Here is a 10,674-nt window from a genome sequence, read left to right on the forward strand (position 1 = left end):
TAGCGTGAATGCCATTCACCATTATTACAAATACCTTCCTCCTTAGAGAAATATTCACCAGCATTTTGCAAATATGCTACATCTTGATGGAAAGATGTCGGGGTACGTCGACAGTCATTTCCAGGCCCCAAACAAATTGCACGACTGCAGTAGACTTGTTTGTCAAAGCACCGAAACAGATCACCTCCTGTCTCGATATTATCTTTCTGAAGTACCAACCATTTTAGATACTCAAGTTCTTCCGTTTACATAAATACGGTAAATCTTCCTTTCTCTTCCATTGTAATAACTCGCAATAAATATCTGGCCACTGAACTGGAGTAAATCTTCAAATCGTGTTTATGATTGATTTTTTAACTCATGTACAACACAGAAACAAAAAGCGGGCGAAGTTGTAACAGGATAAAACGTTTGCGTTTGGTTTCTTGGTAAACTCTTGTGATATTTATGGAAGCTGTTCTTGGTAATCGTTTAAAGAAATTAACGAGTTTAATTGTGCATTGCTAAATGGTATATAGTTTCGATATCATACTCGATTCTTTCACTTTTATAAAGTGTTCAAGCAAATCTCCGGTATTTTGCTGCTTTCTATTTCATAATTTATGCACACAGTATGATTTCAAATTAACTAAAGCCTGGTTTCCATAGAATCGTCCGAATCGTTTCAACGTTGTATAATGGACTCGGACTTTTTAAATCCGTTTTTTTCAGATCAATCCTAGGGAAATTACTACCTCTCAGAAGGTTGTGGACAGCGCTTTTATGTCGCTCCTGAAATGCTCAAGGATTATCATACAAATAAAGTGGACATATTCTCGTTAGGGATTATCTTTCATGCAATTATCAAAAGAAAATTGATCAAATTACAAGACCAAAAATACTATGGTGTTTTAGTAGGAAAAGACAAACCACTTGAGATTGAAATGTATGATAAACGGGATAATGTAAGGATTCCATTTGAAGGCAGGAGGCCAAAACTGATCGAGAAAATGCTTCTTTACGATGCAAAGAAACGACCCACGGCTGAAGAAGCTCAAAATATCATCGAATCAAGATGGCAGAGATGGAGACAGCTGATATTTTAAAACGGGCGTCTGTCTGACCTTAATAAACCCATGGATTAAAGAAATGTTAAAGACACGCGTGTTTTTTATTTGAAAAATATGGCCATTCAAGAAAAAGTGCAATGTCTGAAGAACAAATTAAAAGTATTAACTGCATGCAAGTTACAATGATGTACTAGAACTTTGAACATTTAACATTGATTATAAAAGTACAATATGAAGTATAGATATATGCATCGTATATGTACCTGTGTGCACATTTCAATGTACATTAATTTCAATAATATACATGGTGTATGTCAAATACAATGTTTCGTTGTTTTATGATCGCTTTTTTAAATGGAAGATAAAATGGCATTGATACGTCCGCCAGTAGAAATCCTACGAAAACCTTGATACAAGCTCAAAAATTGGTGATGAATGAAATGAGCACATTGACTTAAGAATGAATACGCAGTATTATAAATGTAAACAAAACTTTCGTGCAACAGAACAGAAGGAGACTGTAACAACAGAAGTAAGTTGATTTTATCATCATATTCATCACAAGGTTTTCTGGATAGAAACGTTTGCCAATCTTGTCCCATCTCGGCAAGAGCTTTTGTCAAATTTGGCCGCGTTTCAAACGAGTATCGTAAAGGGCTGCAGGCAGGGAGCATTTTCATTTCACAACGATTCATTTTACCTGTATGCTTATTAAACATAAAACAGCCAACATTCACACGATTTCTGCCCTCAATGTTAGCGATGAATAAGAGAAAGCGTCCACCTCTGATGCTATCCAAGTGTCTCCATATTGTAGACTTATCTCCAGAGCTTGGTTTTGCCAAAGCAAGTCTATGATGTGAATGCCATTCACCAATATTACAAATACCTTCCTCCTTAGTGAAATATTCACCAGCATTTTGCAAATATGCTACATCTTGATGGAAGGATGTCGGGGTACGTCGACAATTCTTTCCAGGCCCCAACACAAATTGCACAACTGCAGTAGACTTGTTATTTTCTACAGTCCAAGAACCGAACAAATCACCTCCAGTTTCAATATTATCTTTCTGAAGTACCAACCATTTTAGATACTCAAATTCTTCTGTGTACATAAATACGGTAAATCTTCCTTTCTCTTCCATTGTAATAACTCGCAATAAACGTCTGGCAACTGAACTTAAGTAAATCTTCACTTTACAACACAGGACAAAAAGCTTGCAAAAGTTTTATTGTAGAATGAAATCGAAAACAGCAATATTTACGCTTGGTTTCCTGGAAAAACTTTTCACATACTTATGAAAGCCGTTCTTGGTAATCGTTTGATAAAATTGATGAGTTAAATTATTCGTATACAGTTTCGATATCATATTGAATTCTTTCACTTTCATCAAATTTTATACTTATCTCCGGTCTTTGAATTGTTGCGTTCTATTGCCTAATTCATGCACACAGCAGGATTTCAAATCAATCAAAGAGAAATAATCGCCATAATTTTGTGGCATCAAAGAATGACAGGTTTTAAAACGAAAAAATATTCAATGATGCATTTGGTCTGTGCCAAAGAGGATATACAGTCACTTTACAACTTTTGTCCATTGGACAAGGTATATTTAAACAAGATTTACATTCTACTGCATGAGATGAAGTACGAATGCAAACGAAATCTTGACCTGAAAACTTTAGACGCATATCTTATATAGTGCAAAAAAAAGATTGCACAGCTAAAGAAGATTTAAGTTTGGTATAACTTCAAATAAAGATGGCGGAGATGAAGACAGTTAATATTTTTGAAAAGTGCTACACAAAAGTGGTCGGGTAGACAATACAAAATTGCTAATTTTTTGCGTGTCTTTGATAAAAATATCACCATTTGAACAAGCCCTCGTTTACATAGGTTTATTAACGTTAATTAAGTGCAATTAGACTATTATACTTATCGACAGAAGTAACAATTTTAAGATTAAAAACGAGGTTGAAACGTAGATTAATAAAAGTACCATGTGAACCATGAATAAGTTCATTTTGTGCATCTTTGATCATTTTGCTGTGTATGATAATATCTTGAATAGTGTCAGACGTTGTTGCCTGTTTCTTTACGATCGCTTTTTTGATTCAAAGATCTAATGCAAGTCGCGAATTGGCAGATAATCCAACATGCAACATGATGACTATAACGAAAACCTTCACTCATGCGTGAACATAGGTGCTGAAGACAAAGACAACCTTCACACGAATATAAAATGTTGTGAACACAACGAAAACATTCACACAAAAAGGCACCTCCAAATCTTCTTCGGCTCGACCAACATATGTTTTGTTTTCACCTTCATAATCTTTGCTGCTTTTTTTGATTTTTCGTTACGTTCCTCCATTGGTCAAATAGAAGTTAGCGTGTCGTTTTTATCATCATTTTGTTTATTTTCACGAGATTTTTGCCAATATTGATCCTTCTCGGCAAACGCAACTTCGCGACCAAAACATCGCGAAAAGCACCAAATTAACTTTCTGCAAAACTTGCTACAACGCCCGACATCAGGGTTCATGTGTAGAAATGTTTGCCAATCTTCTCCAATCTCGGTAAGAGCTTTTGTCGAACTTGGCCGCGTTTCAAACGAGTATCGTAAAGGCCTGCAGGCTGGAAGCATTTTTATTTCACCTTCAATCATTATACCAGCATGCTTGCTAAACATAAAATAGCCAAATTTCACACGATTTCTGCCCTCAATGTTAGCGATGAATAAGAGAAAGCGTCCACCTCTGATGCAGTCCAAGTGTCTCCATTTTGTAGACTCATCTCCAGAGCTTGGTACTGCCAAAGCAAGTCCATGGCGTGAATGCCATTCACCATTATTACAAATACCTTCCTCCTTAGAGAAATATTCACCAGCATTTTGCGAATATGCTACATCTTGATGGAAGGATGTCGGGGTACGTCGACAGTCATTTCCAGGCCCCAACACAAATTGCACGACTGCAGTAGACTTGTTTGTCAAAGCACCGAAACAGATCACCTCCTGTCTCGATATTATCTTTCTGAAGTACCAACCATTTTAGATACTCAAGTTCTTCCGTTTACATAAATACGGTAAATCTTCCTTTCTCTTCCATTGTAATAACTCGCAATAAATATCTTGCCACTGAACTGGAGTAAATCTTCAAATCGTGTTTATGATTGATTTTTTAACTCATGCACAACACAGAAAGAAAAAGCGGGCGAAGTTGTAACAGGATAAAACGTTTGCGTTTGGTTTCTTGGTAAACTCTTGCGATATTTATGGAAGCTGTTCTTGGTAATCGTTTAAAGAAATTAACAAGTTTAATTGTGCATTGCTAAATGGTATATAGTTTCGATATCATACTCGATTCTTTCACTTTTATAAAGTGTTCAAGCAAATCTCCGGTATTTTGCTGCTTTCTATTTCCTAATTTATGCACACAGTATGATTTCAAATTAATTAAAGCCTGGTTTCCATAGAAACGACCTAATCGTTTCAACGTTGTTGAAAGGACTCGGACTTTTTAAATCCGTTTTTTTAAGATCAATCCTGGAGAAATTACTACCTCTCAGAAGGTTGTGGTCAGCGCTTTTATGTCGCTCCTGAAATGCTCAAGGATTATCATACAAATAAAGTGGACATATTCTCGTTAGGGATTATCTTTCATGCAATTATCAAAAGAAAATTGATCAAATTAAAAGACCAAAAATACTATGGTGTTTTAGTAGGAAAAGACAAACCACTTGAGATTGAAATGTATGATAAACGGGATAATGTAAGGATTCCATTTGAAGGCAGGAGGCGAAAACTGATCGAGAAAATGCTTCTTTACGATGCAAAGAAACGACCCACGGCTGAAGAAGTTCAAAATATCATCGAATCAAGATGGCAGAGATGGAGACAGCTGATATTTTAAAACGGGCGTCTGTCTGACCTTAATAAACCCATGGATTAAAGAAATGTTAAAGACACGCGTGTTTTTTATTTGAAAAATATGGCCATTCAAGAAAAAGTGCAATGTCTGAAGAACAAATTAAAAGTATTAACTGCATGCAAGTTACAATGATGTACTAGAACTTTGAACATTTAACATTGATTATAAAAGTACAATATGAAGTATAGATATATGCATCGTATATGTACCTGTGTGTGCACATTTCAATGTACATTAATTTCAATAATATACATGGTGTATGTCAAATACAATGTTTCGTTGTTTTATGATCGCTTTTTTAAATGGAAGATAAAATGGCATTGATACGTCCGCCAGTAGAAATCCTACGAAAACCTTGATACAAGCTCAAAAATTGGTGATGAATGAAATGAGCACATTGATTTAAGAATTAGTGCACAGTATTATAAGTGTAAACAAAACTTTCGTACAACAGAACAGAAGTAGGTTGATTTTAGCATTATATTCATCACAAGGTTTTTTGGATAGAAACGTTTGCCAATCTTGCCCTATTTCGGCATATACCCCTAAAAACTTTGCTTGCGTTTCAAACGAGTATCGTAAGGGGTTATAGGTTGGGAGCATTTTTATTTCACCTTCAATCATTTTACCAGCATGTTTGTCGAACATAAAATAGCCAACATTCACACAGTTGCAACAATCAATGTTAGCAATGAATAAGAGAAAGCGTCCACCACTGATACTATCAATGTGTCTCCATATCGTAGACCTATCTCCAGAGCTTGGAACTGCCAAAGCAAGTCTATGGTGTGAATGCCATTCACCAATATTACAAATACCTTCTTCCTTAGTGAAATATTCACCAACATTTTGCAAATATGCTACATCTTGATGGAAGGATGTTGGGGTACGTCGACAGTCATTTCCAGGCCCCAACACAAATTGCACGACTGCAGTAGACTTGTTAGTCCAAGCACCGAACAGATCACCTCCCGTCTCGATATTATCTTTCTGAAGTACCAACCATTTTAGATATTCAAGTTCTTTTGTGTACATAAATACGGTAAATCCTCCTTTTTCTTCCATTGTGATAACTCGCAATAAACGTCTGGCAACTGAACTGGAGTAAATCTTCAGTTTACAACACAGGAAAGAAAGGTTGCAAAAAATTTTTTGTAGAATGAAATCGAAAACAGCAATATTTACGTTTGGTTTCCTGGAAAAACGTTTCAAATACTTATGAAAGCCGTTCTTGGTAATCGTTTGATAAAATTGATGAGTTAAATTATTCGTATACACTTTCGATATCATATTGAATTCTTTCACTTTCATCAAGTTTTATGCAAATCTCCGGTCTTTTAATTGTTGCTTTCTATTGCCTAATTCATGTACACAGCAGGATTTCATATCAACAAAATTAAGAGAAATAATCGCTAAAATTTCGTGCCATCAAAGAATGACAGGTTTTAAAACGAAAAAATATTCAATGATGCATGTGATCTGTGCCAAAGAGAATATACAGTCATTTTACAGCTTTTGTCCCTTGGACAAGGTATAGTTAAACAAGATTTACATTCTACTGCATGAGATGAAGTACGAATGCAAACGAAGTCTTGACCTAAAACTTTAACCGCATATCTTATATAGTGCTAAAAAAAGACTGTACAGGTAAAGAAGATTTAAGTTTGGAATAACTTCAAAGAAAGATGGCAGAGATGAAGACAGTTGATATTTTTGAAATTTGCTACAAAACGTGGTCAGGGAGATAATACAAATTTGCTTGTTTTTTGCGTGTCTTTGATAAAAATATTACCATTTGAACAAGCCCTCGTATACATAGGTTTATTAACGTTAATTAAGTGCAATTAGACTATTATACTTATCGACAGAAGTAACAATTTTAAGATTAAAAACGAGGTTGAAACGTAGATTAATAAAAGTACCATGTGAACTATGAATAAGTTCATTTTGTGCATCTTTGATTATTTTGCTGTGTATGATAATATCTTGAATAGTGTCAGACGTTGTTCTCTGTTTCTTTACGATCGCTGTTTTGATTCAAAGATCTAATGCAAGTCGCGAATTGGCAGATAATCCAACATGCGACATGATGACTATAACGAAAACCTTCACTCATGCGTGAACATAGGTGCTGAAGACAAAGACAACCTTGACACGAATTTAAAATGTTGTGAACACAACGAAAACATTCACACGAAAAGGCATCTTCCAAATCTTCTTCGGCTCGACCATCATGTGTTTTGTTTTCAAATTTATAATCTTTGCTGCTTTTTTTGGATTTTTCGTTACGTTCCTCCATTGGACAGACAGAAGTTAGCGTGTCGTTTTTATCATCATTTTGTTTATTTTCTCGAGATTTTTGCCAATCTTGATCCTTCTCGGCAATAGCACCTTTGCGACGAAAACATCGCGAAAAGGACAAAATTAACTTTCTGCAAATGTTGCTACAACACCCATCATCAGGGTTCATGTGTAGAAATGTTTGCCAATCTTGTCCCATCTCAGCAAGAGATTTTGTCGAATTTGGCCTCGTTTCAAACGAGTTTCGTAAAGGGCTGCAGGCAGGGAGGAATTCCATTGCACCTTGGTTCATTTTACCTGTATGCTTGTTAAACATGAAACAGCCAACATTCACACGATTTCTACCCTCAATGTTAGCGATGAATAAGAGAAAGCGTCCACCACTGATGCTCTCCAAGTGTCTCCATATCGTAGACTTATCTCCAGAGCTTGGTACTGCCAAAGCAAGTCTATGGTGTGAATGCCATTCACCAATATTACAAATACCTTCTTTCTCAGTGAAATATTCTCCAGCACATTTTAAATATGCTATATCTTGATGGAAGGATGTTTTGTACGTCGACAGTCATTTCCAGGCCCCAACACAAATTGCACGACTGCAGTAGACTTGTTCATCCAAGCACCGAACAGATCACCTCCAGTTTCCTTATTGTCTTTCTGAAGTACCAACCATTTTAGATACTCAAGTTCTTCCGTGTACATAAATACAGTAAATGTTCCTTTTCTTCAACGTATTCTTCAGGGTTTTTAACAAGTCTTGAGTTTGTTGTGGAGAGATAAAATTTTTTCCAATCTCCACCCTTCTCGGCAAACGTACCATCGCGACCAAAACATTGCAAAAAGGGCCAAAGTAACATTCTGAAAAACTTGCTAAAACGCGCGTTATCTGTGAGATCTTCATCATCAGAGTGCATGTGTAGAAATGTTTGCCAATCTTGTCCCATCTCGGCAAGAGCTTTTGTCGAATTGGGCCGCGTTTCAAACGAGTATCGTAAGGGGTTACGGGCTGGGAGCATTTTCATTTTACCTTGAATCATTTTGCCAGCATGCTTGTTAAACATAAAACAGCCAACATTCACACGGTTTCTGCCCTCAATGTTAGCGATGAATAAGAGAAAGCGTCCACCACTGATGCTATCCAAGTGTCTCCATATCGTAGACTTATCTCCAGAGCTTGGAACTGCCAAAGCAAGTCTGTGGTGTGAATGCCATTCACCAATATTACAAATACCTTCTTCCTTAGTGAAATATTCTCCAGCACTTTCCAAATATGCTATATCTTGATGGAAGGATGTTGTTGTACGTCGACAGTCATTTCCAGGCCCCAACACAAATTGCACGACTGCAGTAGACTTGTTCGTCCAAGCACCGAACAGATCACCTCCCGTCTCGATATCGTCTTTCTGAAGTACCAACCATTTTAGATACTCAAGTTCTTCCGTGTACATAAATACGGTAAATGTTTCTCTTTCTTCAACGTATTCTTCAGGGTTTTTAACAAGTCTTGAGTTTGTTGTGGAGAGATAAAATTTTTTCCAATCTCCACCTTTCTCGGCAAACGTACCATCGCGACCAAAACATTGCAAAAAGGGCCAAAGTAACATTCTGCAAAACTTGTTAAAACGCGCGTTATCTGTGAGATCTTCATCATCAGAGTGCATGTGTAGAAATGTTTGCCAATCTTGTCCCATCTCGGCAAGAGCTTTTGTCGAATTGGGCCGCGTTTCAAACGAGTATCGTAAAGGGCTGCAGGCAGGGAGCATTTTCATTTTACCTTCAATCATTTTGCCAGCATGCTTGTTAAACATAAAACAGCCAACATTCACACGGTTTCTGCCCTCAATGTTAGCGATGAATAAGAGAAAGCGTCCACCACTGATGCTATCCAAGTGTCTCCATATTGTAGACTTATCTCCAGAGCTTGGAACTGCCAAAGCAAGTCTATGGTGTGAATGCCATTCACCAATATTACAAATACCTTCTTCCTTAGTGAAATATTCTCCAGCACTTTCCAAATATGCTACATCTTGATGGAAGGATGTCGGGGTACGTCGACAATCCTTTCCAGGCCCCAACACAAATTGCACGACTGCAGTAGACTTGTTATTTTCTACAGTCCAAGCACCGAACAGATCACCTCCAGTTTCCTTATTATCTTTCTGAAGTACCAACCATTTTAGATACTCAAGTTCTTCCGTGTACATAAATACGGTAAATGTTCCTTTTTCTTCAACGCATTCTTCAGGGTTTTTAACAAATCTTGTGTTTCTTGTGGAGAGATAAAATGTTTGCCAATCTTGACCGTTCTCGGCATTTGCACCTCTTGACTTTGCCCGCGTTTCAAATGAGTATCGTAAAGGGCTGCAGGTAGAGAGAGATTCCATAACACCTTGATTCATTTGACGTGTATGCTTGTTAAACATGAAACAACCAACATTCACACGATTTCTGCCCTCAATGTTAGCGATGAATAAGAGAAAGCGTCCACCACTGATGCTATCCAAGTGTCTCCATATTGTAGACTTATCTCCAGAGCTTGGTACTGCCAAAGCAAGTCTATGGTGTGAATGCCATTCACCAATATTACAAATACCTTCTTCCTTAGTGAAATATTCTCCAGCACTTTCCAAATATGCTATATCTTGATGGAAGGATGTTGTTGTACGTCGACAGTCATTTCCAGGCCCCAACACAAATTGCACGACTGCAGTAGACTTGTTAGTCCAAGCACCGAACAGATCACCTCCCGTCTCGATATTATCTTTCTGAAGTACCAACCATTTTAGATATTCAAGTTCTTCCGTGTACATAAATACGGTAAATCTTCCTTTCTCTTTCATTGTATTAACTCGCAATAAATAACTGGCAACTGAACTGGAGTAAATCTTCAAATCGTGTTTATGATTGATTTTTTAACTCATGTACAACACAGAAACAAAAAGCGGGCGAAGTTGTAACAGGATAAAACGTTTGCGTTTGGTTTCTTGGTAAACTCTTGTGATATTTATGGAAGCTGTTCTTGGTAATCGTTTAAAGAAATTAATGACTTTAATTGTGCAATTGCTAAATGGTATTTAGTTTCGATATCATACTCGATTCTTTCACTTTTATAAAGTGTTCAAGCAAATCTCCGGTATTTTGCTGCTTTCTATTTCCTAATTTATGCACACAGTATGATTTCGAATTAACTAAAGCCTGGTTTCCATAGAATTGTCCTAATCGTTTCAACGTTGTTGAAAGGACCCGGACTTTTTAATGGAAACACTTTTTGGGCGATTGAAACGATCCATCCGGTCTGCAAGCGCTCGTATCGTCAGCAATTCTATATCGAGACGATCGTAAAACTTCGCAGACAATCATATGAAATAATGGAAATATTTTCAGACGATGG

This window comes from Xenia sp. Carnegie-2017, unplaced genomic scaffold (assembly GCF_021976095.1).
Source record: "Xenia sp. Carnegie-2017 unplaced genomic scaffold, XeniaSp_v1 HiC_scaffold_25, whole genome shotgun sequence".
NCBI lineage: Eukaryota > Metazoa > Cnidaria > Anthozoa > Malacalcyonacea > Xeniidae > Xenia > Xenia sp. Carnegie-2017.